This window comes from Aptenodytes patagonicus, chromosome 19 (assembly GCF_965638725.1).
Source record: "Aptenodytes patagonicus chromosome 19, bAptPat1.pri.cur, whole genome shotgun sequence".
NCBI classification, from domain to species: domain Eukaryota; kingdom Metazoa; phylum Chordata; class Aves; order Sphenisciformes; family Spheniscidae; genus Aptenodytes; species Aptenodytes patagonicus.
In genome coordinates, this window is record NC_134967.1 from 5,076,318 (window position 1) to 5,093,131 (window position 16,814).

At 43.7% G+C, this 16,814-nt stretch overlaps 1 long non-coding RNA gene across 1 annotated transcript; it reads left to right on the plus strand.

The window, feature by feature from the left end:
* Nucleotides 1–3,152: 3,152 nt before the first annotated feature.
* LOC143169066 (uncharacterized) lies at nt 3,153–7,528 on the plus strand. The gene is made up of 4 exons (XR_012996844.1): nt 3,153–3,344; nt 4,985–5,103; nt 6,332–6,429; nt 7,313–7,528. It is a non-coding gene; the product is annotated as an uncharacterized LOC143169066 (long non-coding RNA).
* The last annotated feature ends 9,286 nt before the right edge of the window (nt 7,529–16,814 follow it).

The window sequence follows — 16,814 nt, forward strand, 5'->3', positions numbered from 1 at the left end:
ATAAGTTAATAACACATGAGCCATTGTTTTGTTTCCAAAGAGAGACTCAGCTGAAGGGGCTTACACAACTGTGGGGCTCTAATTCAAGTCTTCAGTTTTATGTATTTTTTCTGTCTGTATTTGAATGTATTGTAGGAGCAGTGACCAGGCATCAAAACTATGGCCAGCCTGTCTGAAGCAACCTTCTCCCTGAAATAAGAATCCTTCACCCAGTGGACAAGAGAAGGCTTTGGTAAGAGGAATTGGAGTAAACAAATTGTATACTGCTGAAAATGGAGTTTGAATCTTTTTCACTTGAGCCTTCCTGTAGATGTTCTCCCCGGTGATGTGGGTCTACTGTTATACCTCTTTACAAGGGAAGCAGCTAAGATGCAAGACTCTTACCTTGTCTAGAATATTGCAGTGCACTCATGATTGATTGAAATGCATCTTACAAGGGATGGTAGTCTTTTCTCTTGTGCAACTCCATATAGCCCATGTCAAGTTTTGCTAAATGCAGGCTTTATTCACCTCGGAAGCCAGGATGAAGCTAGATGCAGGAGCAATGTCTGGCACTGTTTCAGTACAAGTAACCTTGGGCAGGGGAAACGTGGGGAGGAAGATGTGCTTCTGGGGAGCATCTGAAAGTAACTTCCCTTGTTGTGTTGCACGCATCCTATTGCCCTCTCACCAGCTTTGTCACAATGTGTATCTCATCTCCTTGGGCAGATGGGAAGGCCAGATAACATGCTGATAATAATCCTGATCTTCACATCTCCCTGCATGCTTTGGTGGTGCATGGTGAGCATCTCTCAGCATAGAGGATGGTGACAACTTCAGCCAGTGGCGCATGGGACTCTTCTGAAGTTCTCTGGCTATTGTGGTGAGCGGCTGACCATGTAGTAGTGGGCATCAAAATATAAATTTCCCTAATGCAGCTCAGACAAGGGGAGTAGCTGTGCAGGCAGCAGACCTCGTTTGACACTTGGCCTCTTGCTTTGAGGCAAAGATGTATGAATGGGCGGGTCTGGCCTTGGAAGAAAAGAGGCATGTCCAGAAGGAGACTCTATAAAGATCCTTCAAAGTCCTGATAAAGGAGGAGCCTGAGCTTAACAAGCCCGAAAGGACAGAACTGCTGTGACAGTAAGATCTCTGCGATGAATCAGCCTGGCAGTGTCCTCTCTGTCCCAGCAGGCTGAATTGGGGGGACAGGTCAGGAACTTCTTCAGTTGGATAAACTTGTCTTTCCCAGGCCCATCTAGGCTATAAAACCACAGGTTTTTGGTTTTTTGACTGACGTGCTAGAGTAGACATGGGGCTACTGACAGCTATGACTCTGGGTTTATGATCTAGGGCTAATGCTTGTGCATTGCTTGGTTAATGAGTCATGGGTGCTTGTGAGGCTTACAGTCCTCCGAAATCTGCAATGCACTGGACTCTGCCCAGGCCTCTCCCAAGGTACTGAATCAGCAGAACCCCTAAATAGCCTGGTGTTAGCTTCTACTGACTGCTGCAGAATGGAGCCAGCTAGGAGGAGGGGTAGCCTTGCTTCCAGGAGGTACGACAGCATTGCAGCCTTGGATGGGGCTATCCACCATGCTTTACTGTTTTGCACAACTCACTGCTGGAAAGTACTTTCGTCTGTGGCATGTCTGCCCAAAAATTAATGGCACTTATGTAGATGTAGTAGCTAGCTCAGCTGCTAGTAGGATTGAGCTGTTTGTGTAAGCTCCAAAATGATAACTCCTTAAAGACCTTCTCTAAGGTGCTGTATGGGGAGAACCAATGTTTATGGTATTTGACAAATGACCACAGAGCAGGTTTAACAGAACATTTTTGCTTCTGCTTAAACCTTTGGGTGATGGAGTTCACTCTGGCTGTGTGTTTTACTTAAGTTAGATAAGATATGGGGAGGGAATTGTGTAAAGGGAAGAGATAATATGCAGTAAGTTCAATGTGTGAAATATGACAGTGCATGTGCTTTCTTGGTAACACAAGTTCTAGGTGCTCTTCCAGCCAGTGAGACTCGACTAATTCAAAGTTAAGATGTTGCGGCTGGACATATCTGATCTCATTTGGGAAAGAAGAGGGGAAGAAAGGTAATGAAAGCTTCGTTAATTATTATTATTATTACAGGAGGAAATGGAAGAAAGACAGAATTTACTAGAATGCAGAGAGCAGAGGGCTTTTTTTGCTTGCCTTCATGTAAAAAGAAAGATGAAATCTGAAAGAAAGGAAGAAGTGGCACTGAATCTGGCAAAGAATGAATTGTTCAACCCTGCTGTGGAAGAAGGCACAAGTCTGGTGTACTGTGTGCGCGCGCATGTTTCTCACTACACAGTATGTGGAGAAAATCAGTAAGTGTGTACATTAATTCCATGATTCTGTCTTGTTTTGATGTGGGGATTTAATATTGCCTAAGCCAGTGATATTGGTCAGGCCCAGTGAGATCCCAAACGAAGATTCACTTGAGTGAGATGTAGTAGATTTTAAATATGATGCCTTTTAAGGAATGGGAGGAGGTGGTTGCTCTAGATCTTCTTCATAGTATCCTTAACTGTACCCTGTTTTATGGAATTCTTGTGTCTGTTTCTTGGAGTAGGTGATTGAGGGACAGACATAGCTGTCCTGCAGATCTCAGTAGTGTAATAATCTGAACTCCTTCCTGAATTTTCCCTGTTATATCTGAGAGCTCTTGTGCTTCTCAGGGCACAGGAAAGTTTGTGGAAAGAAGCTACTGAGAGCAGATCTGGCTTCTATCTGCAACATGATCCCAGGGCTGCAAAACTGCTCCTGCTTTTTCACTTGTCACCTGCAATAAGACGAAAATAGCCTGTTACCCAAAAGGCTGTGTCCCTCTGAGCCAAGTGACTAGCTGAAAATCGGTAGGGTTAGGAATGCAGCTGTCCTACAGGTAGAAATGCTGACCCATCTCAATAGACTCTATTTTTTCCCCTGTCATTCTGTCACTTACCTATCTTGCGTGATTTTTGCCTGTCTTTCTGTGTTTTACAGAAAGGAATTGCTAGTACTGTCTATTCTTTTCCCTTAGTTCTGCTTTGTTTTAGACAGCCTGTGACTCACTGCAAAGGTATTGTCCCATTTCCTTATTACTGTGAGGCTGGCCTGCAGGAGCGGTGGCAGTACGTGGGGTGGAGTCGTGGCTATATCAAGAAAGCCGGAACTGAGTTTGCAGTGAGTCTGAACTATGAAGCAGGTGTCTGCACGGCTCTGGAGCCTGTGCTCAGCTTGCTTGCGGTATATCAGGCCTAGCAGCAGGAAGCTGGGGTCACTTGGGAGCTTAGATGGACTTTGCGTACCACTGCCAGCTGGATCATCTCCTACCACAGAACTGTAAGAAACTGGTAAATACCTTTCCTATCTAGGGTCATGTCAATACATCTCATGAGGAAGGCTTCTGCTGTGTGATTAATAAAAAAAAAAAGGCAAACGGGAGTGATTAAGCAGCTTGAGTCCTGTACTTGGGGAATTAGGATGCTATAGGGAGGCTGGAGGAGAAGAAAGTGACAGGGAAAAGTGTGATAGTAACAATGCTTAATAAGCATTGCCGAGAGTCATAGCCTAGAACCATTTTCTGGTTGACTTGGTGGTGTATCGCAGGAGTTGCAGTAGAAGATGGGATAATACAGCACTAGTCTGAAAATTTTTGGAGAGACTAACCCAAAACCCAGGATCCACGTATCATAGGACTTGTATCAAATCAAAGTCAGAATTCATCAAATGTATTCTTTTCTTAAAAAGGGAAACCTGTCTGTAAAGGTTATAAGTCAGGAAAACTGACTGTATTTGGAGAAGCAATACACTTCCTCGCCTACCTGAAGGTTCATAATAGGAAAGACTGACACCTTTGGGAGAAAGGAGAGAATTTGTTCTTGCTCTGCAACCACCACTAGTGGTTTGGTATAGCTTTAAGATGATTTTTCTGTGGAATCCCAGTTCATCCCAGTAAGCATACTAGACTCAGCTAGACATTACTTCTAATTCTATGGTTTAGAACCCTGTCTATTTGACAGGGTTGATTAAAGCAGCCTGTATAAAAGACATTGAGCATCCTGATATAGTTTTGAAGTTAGCCTTGTTTAAAATAGGCAGTTCAACTAGCTGATATCCAGGAGTCTCTTCCAACCTAAATCTTTCTGAAGTTTGAAAACTGTCATTTCATCTTTTTCATTCAAGCTTTCTCCTGTTGCTGAGTTTCACCCACAAATTTCACAGATGAAAACTCAGCTTTCTTTTGCTTTAAAACAGGAAGTATTTGGAGCCTCCAGTGACAGGATCTGTTTGCATCAGGCTTCCAGCAGGAGTTGTTCAAATCTTTAGAGAGACTTTGTGTAACTCCAGGAACTAGCTCAAGGCTTGGGACTAGGTCAGTCATAGCCTAAAACTCCGCTTGTTGACAATAGGAGGATGACACAATGCTGGGAATGAACTTGAAATAAATGTGCTTCATTAAATGAAGCTTATAATATCACATATTTCAGTGATGGCAAAATGATTGCTGCAGATCTTACCTGGCAGGACTCTCTACCTTTCTTGGCATGCAGTATTTCTGTAACAGGAGAGTATTTCCATCCTCCACACCCATCAGCTTGTTGTTTTATAGTAGTGATTTCTTTATAGGCTAATTCCTTGTAGACAATTCCCTAAAGCAGAATGCTTTCCATAAATGCACAATCACAGTAAACTTGAACTAAAGGGAAGAGAAAAGGATTTGCTGTTAGACAAGCTGCTGAAGCAGAAAAGTTGTTCAGCTTATTGGCTAGTGCTTTTGCACAGGTCTCTTCTAATGCTAAACTAGCTAAGCTGTTTGGTTTCCCTGTAAGACTTCAAAGCTCTTCCCAAGTCAGTCATCCCTAGAAATATAGCCACTGATCATCCATCTAGAAATAAGAGCAAACTCAAGAGCTGGATAACTTTCTTCAGTATTGCAAATGCTTGCTTTTCCTGCAGCCACAGCAGTGAATAATCAGTTAAATGATTCTAGGTCTCTGCAGAGGGGATGCTTCTCTGTACCTTAGCTCTTGCTGCATAGTCCTCAAACTGGGCTTGTAAAACCTGAAGGATCCTTGCCTGATTGCCAGCTTGTTTGGACTCCGCATGATGGTAAGTCCCATTCACATCTGTGGAGGAGGCTTGTGAACTTCTTACTTGTGGGGAAAAAATACTCATGTCTATTGTCCCAGACTCATGTAATTAAAAACTTTGAGTTGCAGCTTATGTACTCTCCAGGTACATCAATAGGAAGGGTGGAGAAGGGTGTTCCTACATACTTGCCTGTGATGAGATTTCATTTATACTTAATACCATGAAGATTTTTGTCCATATTATGGAAAGGTCATCTTTTTCTAAGATGACTCTGCAGTGATTTGGGAGAAAGAATTAATATCTTGTCTCATGCAACACAGTTGTTAGGGTTTATTCTGCACTAACGTTAGGGGTAGGGATGCATTCTTCTACTACATCACTGTACGGTGCCTAGTACAGCAGTCCCCATTCAGTTGACAGATTATACAATAAAAATCATAATGAACTGCACTAATTTAATAGATATTGTCTAGATTTATTGAGATCTTTGGCTGCCAGGAGCAGGACTCAATGGATTAGATCCAACTGAGACATACATTTGCATCTAAGATGCCGGCCCCTTGCGGCTGAAGGCTTGAGTAGATTTGTTTGGACCAGCTGAGTGGTACTGATGTGCCATGCTGCACTCCCTCTTTTCTACTTTGGGTGTTGAGCACATTTTTTGGGGCTGCCCTTCCTGTGAGGCTTGAATACAAGGGTGGTTTTGCTGTTCCATGTTCTCCCAGAGTGTTAAACAGTTTCAGTTGGATTACTTGTTTCCTCCTTTCCTAAGGCACTAGGAATTCCTTTAGGTAGCAAGCAGAATAGGGGAGCTAAAATTATTTGAAAAACTAAAAGCAGGATCATTATCCTGCTGCATAGATACAAGGTTGTTCTCCAAAGCATCTTTTCCCTCGCCTTGTCGTGCTTAATTTTTAGTGGCTCAAAGGAGAGTTTTACGGTTCCCAAAACAGCAATTCTGCAGTCTCGTATGTCCCTGGAGGAGGATGAAAGATGAAGTAGTATTTTCCTCTTCTGCACCAGATTGTTTTGCTCTCCTATAGCTGTGCTTGTCCCTGACCTGTTAATTGCCTTTGAGATAGTCTGGTTTGTTCTGATCCTGATGGGAAATGTTGGAGGGATGGTTAGGTCATTGTTTAAACAAGAGAGCTAGTTCCAGAGTGGGACACGTTTTCAGGGCAAGAAGGTGGGTACTGTTGTCAAGTCTTGATTTTGATGTTTCAGAATTGTTTGCTTTTTTCCTTAGGGTGAAAAGGTTACAGTCAAGAAGTGATTTGTTAATTAATTGGTGCTGTCTCCTGGAACACAGGGAATGGAGCCCTTGTTCTGTTATCACAATGCCTGGTGGGTATTACTGTGCTCTGCTGTGCTGGTTTGATTGGTGTGCAGTTACAGCACTTCATTTCACCTTTGTCAGTCTCCTTTGATATTATATAGAGGGCATGAGCTTTCGCCATCACCTGCACTGCTATCCTGTACAATAGAAGCCACTGAACTTTCTCATGACTCTTGCAATAAACTCGACAGGTTTGTCTTGGGTTACTGCATGTCTTTTGAAAAAAACATATGCTCCCAAATGCTGGCCATCGAAGACTCAGTGGTAGCCAGGAGTTTGGTGTGTTAACATCTGCTTTTCAGTTTGAAGTGTTTCCATTTCTTGCCTTTCAGTTGGTGCTCGTGCCTTTCTTTGTAGGATGGCAGGTTTCTGATAACTTGTTGGAAGATGAAATACAGTTTCATTGTGAGCAAAACAGGGTGAGAGCAAGAAAGAATCGAGAGTCTTAGCTCTGTCTTGCTATCCAAACACAAACTAAATTCCTGAGTTTTTCTGGAATTTGTAACCTGATGCATTAGGAGGGGGAATAGAAGGCTTAGATGTCTTGGAATATACAGATGTAGTGTTGCCAGGGGATGACTGAAAGAAATTAGAGGCTGACGAAAGCCACTGAGCTTCTAGTCATGCTGCATGTTTTACCTTTATACTCGTGTTGCACAAGAGGCCCTTGAGTAATAACCTGCTTTTTGAGGCTATGATGCAAGAGTTAAGGAATTGCTTTGCCCTGAAGGTTGTCTCCTCACATGTTCATGTGTTTCCAGGAACTGAGGATTGCAGGAATACTAGATAACACCATATCTTGTGTATCTCAGGCTGTTCCACATGTATAATGGGAAAGTCAAATGGCTTTAGTACAAGTAAGTATTGGTCCCTTTTTCATTTGTTTTGCAGATGATGGTGTTCCCTGTGAGTTCTTTCTGTCTAACATACCATATGCGTGACCTAGGAGCAGAGCTGTGCAGTGAAGTGAACCCACCAAGACTTTAAATAGTTTTGTCTTAAACTATTAAGCATCTGGAAACACTTTATTGTTCCACTGTCTTGCCTGAATGGTGGTGTGTGAAACTTGGGAACTCATTGAGATAAATACATATTGCAGACAAGTAAGCTGGGTTTATCTTGTTAATATTTGTAATTCTTAAAAACCTTAACCAAGACTGGGGGTAGGGGACAGGGTAACTGTCAATTTATGGTTTTGAGCCTCTTCTCCCTTGAAAGTTGTTTTCTTTAGTACTGCTGCAGTTGCTTCATTGACTGTTTGTTTGTCACCAGACTCTTGCCTTCTGAGAATGAGAAGAGAGGAGGAGCTCGAACAACCTGCCCTAACTTCCCTCCTTGAGTGATGCCAGCTGTGAGTGTTTCTTTGGCAGTGTCTTAGCTGGTTGTTGTGAACAATAGTCAAGGAAGCAATCAGCAAGTATACTGCCCTAGAAGTGCTACACATTGTTGGGCCTGCCTCATCTCCCTGGCTTTAGAGGTGGATGGGGGTCCAGGTTGGGATGCTGCCCAGGTGTACTGTGTTGCACTGGGGCTTGGGGTGTCTGACGGAGCAGAGGGCTAATGTGAGAAATGCCACAGGATGCTTGATGATGTGGTCACTGCATCAGAGATGGGATGAAGAAAGGAGAAGATAATCATGTTGCAAGTTGCTTTGCTCTTTCTTTGTCCTTCCCACATGCATCTTCCTGAGAGTAAAATACTAGCTATTGTTAGTAACACTGCAAAAATGCAATACTAGATATTGGGAGAAGGGCCTGCTTTTAAGAATTCATCTGAGCCTCAATTTCAGGCTGGCAATGACAAGCTAACTTGGCTTTGAACCTAGCATGGGAGCAACTCACCTGTAGTCACTATTTCTCCTGGGTGCTGGTCAGCAGCTATGCATTACAAATACATGGAGTCAGGTGCCTAAAAACTTAGCGGATCTTTCTGGGGAAGAATTAATTAGATTTTAATTATGTAATGAGAAATTACTTCTTACCTTGTCTGGATAAGAGGGAGGCAAAGAGGATTTATGGAAAGGACCAATCTATGATATGGGATCATTTTAAGGGAGGAAATGCAAGAGCACCCCAACCTTGGAAGAAGGAAAGGCCTTGCCTAAATCTTGTTTAAACTTCCAGTACTCACACAGAGGATAAGAGCTTACATTAATTTTGATCAAACCAAGTTGGTTTTGTCTTTTTTCTATGGCCCTTGCTGACTTGGCATGAGCTGGATGTCGTAATCCAGGGACACTGGAGCTCCAACCCTCTTTAAAAAAAAAAAAACTAGCTATGACTTTGGTTGCCCACACTTCTATATACCTTTTTTTTCCAGACATGAACATAATTGCACCAATTACAGGGAGCAGTGAAACTTCATGAACTGTCTGTAAAAATTCTGCACTCAGAAGATAATGGGTGGCCAGAAGGGAGCACGGTATCCTTCTGTTGCAAATCTTCTGAAATGTCATCTCTACCTTTGCAGGATACTTGTCATGAGACAGCTGTTTTGAGCTAGTACAGCAGATTTCCTGATAAAATACTACTTTTCTATGGTTTTTTACTTTCAGTTTTTTTCCTCATTATAGAGCCAAAGATGACCATCAGTTCCAGGCTTTCTGGGGAGAAGCAGGGTGTGTTATAGGTAATGAGAATGGCTAAAAAATCATTGAAGATTTGCCACGAAGATCGCTACAGAGTGCCACTTTATATTCTGTGTAAATTCCCTTTCTAGTGCCCTTTCCCAAAGTGCCACTGCTCCGTACTTGAGTCTGAGCTGGGTGTTGGCTGAATGGAACTGATGCAATGACTGGAATGTGGTTGGGGTGACAAACATGTGGGGCTTGACCTGTCTCACTCAGCATGTAATTGCTGAGCAACTTCACCTGTGTTAATAAAGTCAGTGAGTTTGAATTCCAGGTTATAAGATAATGTTCTGCTCTTCAAGTTTCCTGTACATAACTTTGCAGTAGTGTTTAAACCAGGATGGCTAGTAGTGACTAACCATCCAGTTAGTTTCTGTAAATATGTGGGCACTGTATTTCAAATAGCTCTGTTAAATGTGTTCTTTGCTACCTTGGAAAGAAGCATGGTGCAAACCGCACTGTTGAATACCAAGCAGTGTCCTGGAGTTCTGCGTTGAGAATGTGACCGCGGCTGACCCCTTTGTTGGATGAATGGCAGTGGCTGTGCACCAGTCTGCTGGGACCTGAGCAGTCAGCACCCACACACGGAGAGAGAATCTGTAAATTGTTTAACACAAGTATTTTATGTCTGCCTTCAAAGAAGGAGGGTGAGGAGTATATGATGCTTTACAACCCATTTTCAAGGTCATATTTGGATTCTGGACTGCAGATGTTGAATGTCCTTGTGTCAATGAAAGAAATAGTCTCCTGGGCTCTGTTGCACCCTTTCCCTTCAGCAGAATTGTCTCGTTGCTGCTTTGCACTTCATCTGTTTCCAATAACTTGTGTGAAATAACTTGAGTGAGGCTTCTAGCTCAGTAACCAGGGAAGCTGACATGCTTCATGACTTTTCCTATATGAGGATCTCATTATTAGCTTTTATATTCCTGCCTCATCTGTGTTAAAAGTACAGGCTGTAGACAGACCTTTCTGTTGCAAAGTACAATGTATACTTCCAATTCAATTTACAGTAAAAGCTACACCCCAAAAATGCTACTTGGCCTATTTTCCTACTACTAAATATGAGATGCAGTCCATATGTTTTTATTATAGGTAATCAGAATGGCTAAAAAATAGCATTGAAAGATTGCCATGAAGATCACTACAAGGAGTGCCTCTGTATTCTGTGCAAGTGCCCTTTCCCAAAGTGCCACTGCTCCATACTTGAGTCTGAGCTGGGTGACCTTAAGACCAGGTCTCAAATGTAATATTTTTTGTTCATGGCATGCTTTGTTTCATTGTGAATGTACAATATTAACGCCTTTATTTTCCTCCATGCAGCCACAGCATGAAGGAATATCCCATATTAATCTCCTAATTTAAATTTGAAATTAAAAACACTTGGAGCATACTTTAATTCATTGATTGTGCTGGCTTGATCCCAGCAGTGTAACTAATTACATTCTGCCTGCAAAAAAGTCTCATTGCTCATGGCTTTTTTGAGAGTTGCTGGCTTGAGTTCTTGTGTGATCTCTGCAGCCTGACTCCACACTTTTGATGCTAATGGAAAACTGCTTCAAATGACTAAGCATCTCCTTGATGAAAGAAGAGCCATTGGGCTTGCTGAACAGGTCCAGGGTAGCGCTCTGCTGGTAAGTGATGGGCGCGGCCTGTTTCAGCAGTTGGGTGTGCACACTTGCTCTGCGGTTCTAGTGCACCGGAGACGAAACACAAAAGACTGCGTAAATCCCAGGCTCATCTTGATCCAGCAGGCTTTTACACTGTCGTGCTTGCCTCGGGGCCGTTCTTCCATCCCAATGCTGAGCCCGCCAACAGTTGGAAATTGGTTACTCTAACAGTTGCCTGTCAGGTTAAAGAAGATAAGGGGACTGCATATTTCGGTCTCTTGAGAATCACAAGGAGCCAGGTTGGAGTAAGAGCTAACATGCTGAAGTTAGTCCTCAGACACTGAAAGTAGACCTGCCCCCCTTGGAGGGCATACTTCTGTGTTACTGTTGAATGACAGAGGGATGGGAAGCAGGAGAATGGTGGGTATTAATCTAGAAGCAGCAGCAGAGAAAGTCACAGTACTTGGTCTTGCATAATCAAGATAAAATAGGAATTCATATAGCATTTGTTAATTCCAGAGGACCTAGAATGAATTTAAACTAACTAGTTACAAAACTATTTCAACTTGTAGTTTCCCATACAAGGAAAGTCAGGGAAAACAGTACATATCCCTTATAGCTCCAAATTACTGTATTGGCTCTACATACTTCTACGTATATTGCAATTCTGCTTCCAGAAAGTCTGTTCTCTGTATGTAAAATGGCCTCCCACTGTGCCAAACTTCCAGCATGACTTTGCATGCGACTTGGTAGTACCTAGTTGTACTTGTTACAGAGCTGTCTTGACCCCAGTGTTTGCCAAGTAAAACCTTTCAAATCTCCGAAAACTATTTTTCTGAGAAAAAGCCACATGAGAGTTGGCTATAGTGTCTGCACCTATTTAACTGACTGCCTTGTTGCTTAGTGTTCTTAATAGATATGTAGGGAGTGTATTTCCTTGTGGTTTTTTTGCTTGATTCTTCTAAATCTATTCTTCAAGTTGTTGTCTGGAGGGAGCTGCTACTGAGAAATTGTTATGAAGGCTGTCGGCGATCATTTTGGAATTTTTTGGGTAGCCCTAGATGTCTTTAATGCTATACCGTAGAATCATTGAATAGTTTGGGTTGGAAGGGACCTCTAAAGGTCATCTAGTCCAACCCCCTTGCCGTGGGCAGGGACAGCTTCAACTAGATCAGGTCGCTCAGAGCCCTGTCCAACCTGACCTGGAATGTTTCCAGGGATGGGGCATCCACCACCTCTCTGGGAAGCTGTCTGTATTAGTGTCTATCCAAAATGGAATAGATGGGGTTAATAAAGCCAAGGATTAGGTCCTTAATCTGTGCCAGGACTGCTAGAAATGTAGATTTTTTTTTTTTCTTTTGTCACATGCTAGAAAAAGCAACAAAGGACAAACATGAGGATTTTCATCTCTCTCGGAAGCCTTCTCTTAACCATGCTTCCCTGACTTCTTTTCAGCTGATGCAGTGAATCTAAGGATCGGGTGATGACTTAAAATAATGGTCATCTTCTCCTGGAAATGAAGAGCTCAGGTGCTGGTAAAACTGTTGGCTAGCTTTTCTTTTATTGCGTTACGATTCCAGAGTTAGTTTTATGTTTCCAAAGAATCTGGTTTATGTTAACTCTTGGCTATATTTTCTCGTATATACATAGTGTCTTGCATGGGAGTAGCCAGGCTATGCAGAAGATCTGTGCTAGTGAAAGGTTACGCGCGATGCATTTAACTTTGCATTCCTCTGAGAAAGGTGGGAGTTGGGTGTGTTACTGCTCCCAGGCTGAGCCCTGAGAAGCTGATGAGTACAAGAAACAGTTGTACTGACTTCCTTGAGAGGAACTGTATGGTGATTTGAAAACTAAAACATTAAAGGGCTTTTGCCCAAACTGTGCCATCTAATGGCTGATTAAAAAAAAAAAAACAAACAAGCAAACAAACAAAAACCCCTCTGGTTATTTCAGTACAAATAGCACAAGTCTACTGGGTTTTTCATGGGTGCAACGAAACTGGGCTCTACTTTTTTCCAGGCTCCTACTTGAAACTACTTCTAAGCTGTGGGCATGAAGCAGGGATGGCAAAAGGTGACCGAGGTACATCTGCTGGTGTTAGAGCTATTTGCCTTCGTCAGAGATAGAGCTATGGTAGAAAAGCTCTTGTTAGATCAGGACAATGGTGATGGGGAAAAAATATTACTGCCTGGAACAGCAGTGACCTCTTGTGGGTAGTGAGGATGGCTGGTTATGCTGGCAGTTGGCACATAGAGTCAGAGGATGTTATTCTGTTGTAGTTATGTCTGTGGCCTTGGGGTGAATGGGGTAAAGGGAGCTCGGATTCTCTTGGCTGGGTAGCAGAAACAAACAACTGTAAGTAGTTCTAAGTCTCTTCTTCCTCGTATGTATGTGCTCTGAAGCTGAGTGTCCTTAAGTGTTCAGGAGCAGTCCAGACTCCTCTCCCTGCTGAACCCAGAGTTGGCCTTCGAGCGTATCAGGGGAGCAAGAGAGAGTGAGACCAGAACTTTTGCTCATGTACTTTTTCCATGATGTGTCTTCATCTCTGATAAAAGCTCTCTCACTGATCTGGCACAAAATCAGGAAAGTAACATGGTACTACGCGAGCAAGCATTGTGTCTGTGATATGCAGAGGTACTGTGGGGGTTTCAGCTCCTAATAATCACTTTAAAAGCCCTAAGGCATATAACCAGGTTCCCAGTTAACTGAGAACTATGCCTCAGCCCAGCTTCCTAGCCAGCTGCAAAGGCAAAGTAATAACTTCTTGTTGAAGCCTTTTTTTTCTTTTGAAAAGGTTACCTCAGTATATTCTATCTCGCAGTTAGTGGAGGTAAATTTATGTAGTTACAGCTCAACCGATGCTTTATAAGATGCAGGGTATAGCCTGTGTGTCAGAAAGCTCTTTTAGTAGTTGGTGAGATGAATTCAAGTCAGAAAAAGAGACTTTCTGTGTCTTTCTACCAAACACCAGGTTGCTTCACCTCCCTGTGCTTTAAGAGCATCTGAAGGCGAAATTCTCAAAGGAGAATATTCATTTTGTATGTTGCCTTATGGCAAGCTAGTTGCTTAGATTTTTGCTTCTCTCCTCTGAGCTACACACAACACTGCCTTTGAATTGTCGTATATCTCTGGGCAGTTTCCAAATATTTCTGTTCTCTGAACAACTGCAGATTCCATGGGACTGAAAGTAGGAATGTGTATCTAGGCAGACAGCTGCACTGCTGCCCTGCAATTAGAAGGTAACAATATCAAGATTACAGGAATGCCACAGAGATGCTGGGTGGTGGATGTCTTGCACATGCAGATGTCAAGAAAATGAAAGGTAGTGGGAATCTTTAAGAAGTTATCTGCCTTTTATTACTCAGTTTTGAAGCACTAACTCTTTGTGCGTGCCCTTCTGTTGCGTGATGAATTCTGTGTAAATTTACCCTATTCCTATTCTTAGAAAATAGGGAGAGATCCAGCAGAAGATCCTATGCCTGTCCTGTTTCTTCCTGATTGCTAAGGGAATGAAACATCTCTCGGTGAATTGAGACAAAACCAGGATTTGCATTTCCAATAACTTGTGGTTGCGATTCAGATATTCCCTTCTTTCCAGTTCTGATAAAGTAGTTTGTCAGGTCATCGTAAGTTGTGGAAATAAACTACTACCTTGCAAGACTTAAGCTGTGTTGTAGAGCCATGTCCGTCACGCCAAAATAAAAGCAACGCTCAAAAGCCAGGGTATTTGAAGTGGTTTGTCTGGATGTTTGTGATAGGTGGGTGAGTGTCTTGTGCTGTAAAAGTGGGGAAAGGGAAACCAAAGAATGAGGAAGAAGCCAAGAATGTGCAAGAGCAACAACTGGGAATGCAGCCTTGACAAATTTCTGTCTCGTGGTTTTTTTTTGGCTCAGATGGTAGCTAAAGAAAGCCTGGAATAATGATTAAAAAAAGCTATTAGTGTCAGATTGTGTTCAGGGGAAATGCAAGTTGCTGCAACTTCCTTTTCCTATAAAGAATATGCAGAGGGCGTCAGGCTCCAAAATAAACAACTTCTACATGTAAAAGCCTGCTTGACTGAAGTTTAACTAAATGGTAAAGGTCAAAAAGGAACATAGAAGATCTTGTTTCCAAAGTAAGTAACTTTAACAGAGCAAATGACAGATGCATCAAGGTGACCAAGAAGCAGCACACCAAGCCTGGATAGAGCTGGAGACTTAGTAAAGAGAATTTTAAAAAGCTCTGAAGTTTTATCTAGCAACTTCTTGGAAAGTGTTGGTGCGACTTGTCCTTGGCAGTGAATCTCTGCAGCAGAAGTGTGTTTGGATGGCACAGGAAAGGCAACTGTAAGATGGTTCACTTGTGGGGCGCTCTGCGTGCTGACCCACACGGCCCCCTTTTGTGCTGTGGCAAAACTGATTTAAATCAATCTGATGAAGAGCTCTCAAGACTTCATTCAGAACTGGCACTCAGTCCCGGGTAGCCAAGGCATGGCTGAATGTTAGTGAAAAGCTCTTTGTGAACTGGCAGAGCGGGTGTGAAGACTTACCCTGACAAACTGACGTATCCCCAAGGACTTCCAGGGTTCATTAGAAAATTGGATTTGAACTGAGAAGTCAAAAGCAGATGAAGATAATCAAAAGCTCAAGGGGGCAGTGGAACTGGTTGCAGGTTTTGAATATGGCTTTGCAGCAGAGTAGTGGAAGAAGAAATTGCTGCAGTGGAAGAAAAATGGGGAAACCTGCTCTTAAAAAAACATGTAAGCAGTAGTGGCCTCTTACACATGTGAGGGGAATGCGGGTTTATTTTTTTAAAAGTGTAAATTTTTTTTTTCCAGAAAAGTGGCAACAGTGCAAAAATAGAGTTCAATTAAATACTAGTTATCCTGAAAAACTTAGTTGTAAAATGGTGTGGTCTAAATACAAGACTGGGCAAAAGAAGTGATTTAAAATCATGAGAAGAACCCCTCCTCAATTTGGAAGATGGGAGTGGTGTTCTTTCAGTTTTACATGGCCAAAAGTAACATGCAAACACCAAATAATTTGTGGTTTTCTAAGTTTTTGTCAGATGTGTTTTCTGGGGTGTGTTGGATGGCTTCGGGGTGCTGAGAAGCTTGGGTGGGGGATAAGGCCACCTGGTTTTACAGGTCAGAATAAACCCTGTTAAAAACTGTGAGTTTAGCAGGGAGCCTTCGTGGCTAGGCAGCTAGGAAATTATTAAGCTGTTTGAGAGAACAAGACACCTGGAACAATAACCATCTCCTCTGGAAATGGAGCACATCACTGTCCACATCAAAGGTGTAAGGTAGGAGTTGTCTGTGTGGAAGCCAATGGAGTATCAGGCAAGTTAAAGCAAACAAGGACCTGCTTTCAACTTGTCAATTCTTTGAAGGGGGAGGCGGAAAAAGCACTTTCTTACCACCAGAACTGCAGAATCTGTTTACCATGGTAGCGAACGCTGTATTGGGTCTGCTTATCGTTTTCTGCTTCACAGGTCGCAGGATGCTGCAAGGCAGTGCTGGCGTGTTTCAAAGTAAAGAATGTGGAAGGTAAAGATAACATTGGTGCCACCTCGGGAGGGGGAAGGAACCGGGGGAGGGGGAAGGAACCGGGGGAGGATTTGCTGCCTGATAACCTCCGATCCTGGGAGTCTGAAGGCGTGCGGTTCAAACGGTGCCGCTGGGGGTGTTCTGCAGAGCAGCGATACGCGTAGCTCTGTCTCGGAAAAGGGCGGGAGAGCGGTGCGCTCTCCTTGGGGCAGAAGGGTGTCAAGTACGGCTTTTAGGAGGCGGTAGTAAAACAGCCTTGATTTTCCTCTGTCCCATTGCACCAGGGTTTTCGGAGTTGAAGAAAAAAGGCGGTTCCTTTTTTCCACGGCTCCGGGGGACGCGGCGGGCTCCCTCCCAGGGCCCTGCCGTGAGCGGTTCCCGAGCCCAGCCGGCTGCAGGGATTTCCCGCGGGGCGGGGGCGGAGCTGCGGGGCCGGGGGGGGCCGGCCCTGCGGCCGGGGCAGCGCGGCCGGGCCGGGGCAGCGCGGCCGGGCCGGGCCGGGCCGGGCCGGCGCTCACATGACGGGCGGGGGCGGGCCGGGCTCCCGCCGCGCCGCTCCGCTCCGCCGCTTCCCGGGCCGCCGAGCCGGCTCCGGCGGCTCTCCCCCGCCCCGCCCCGCTCCTCGCCCCT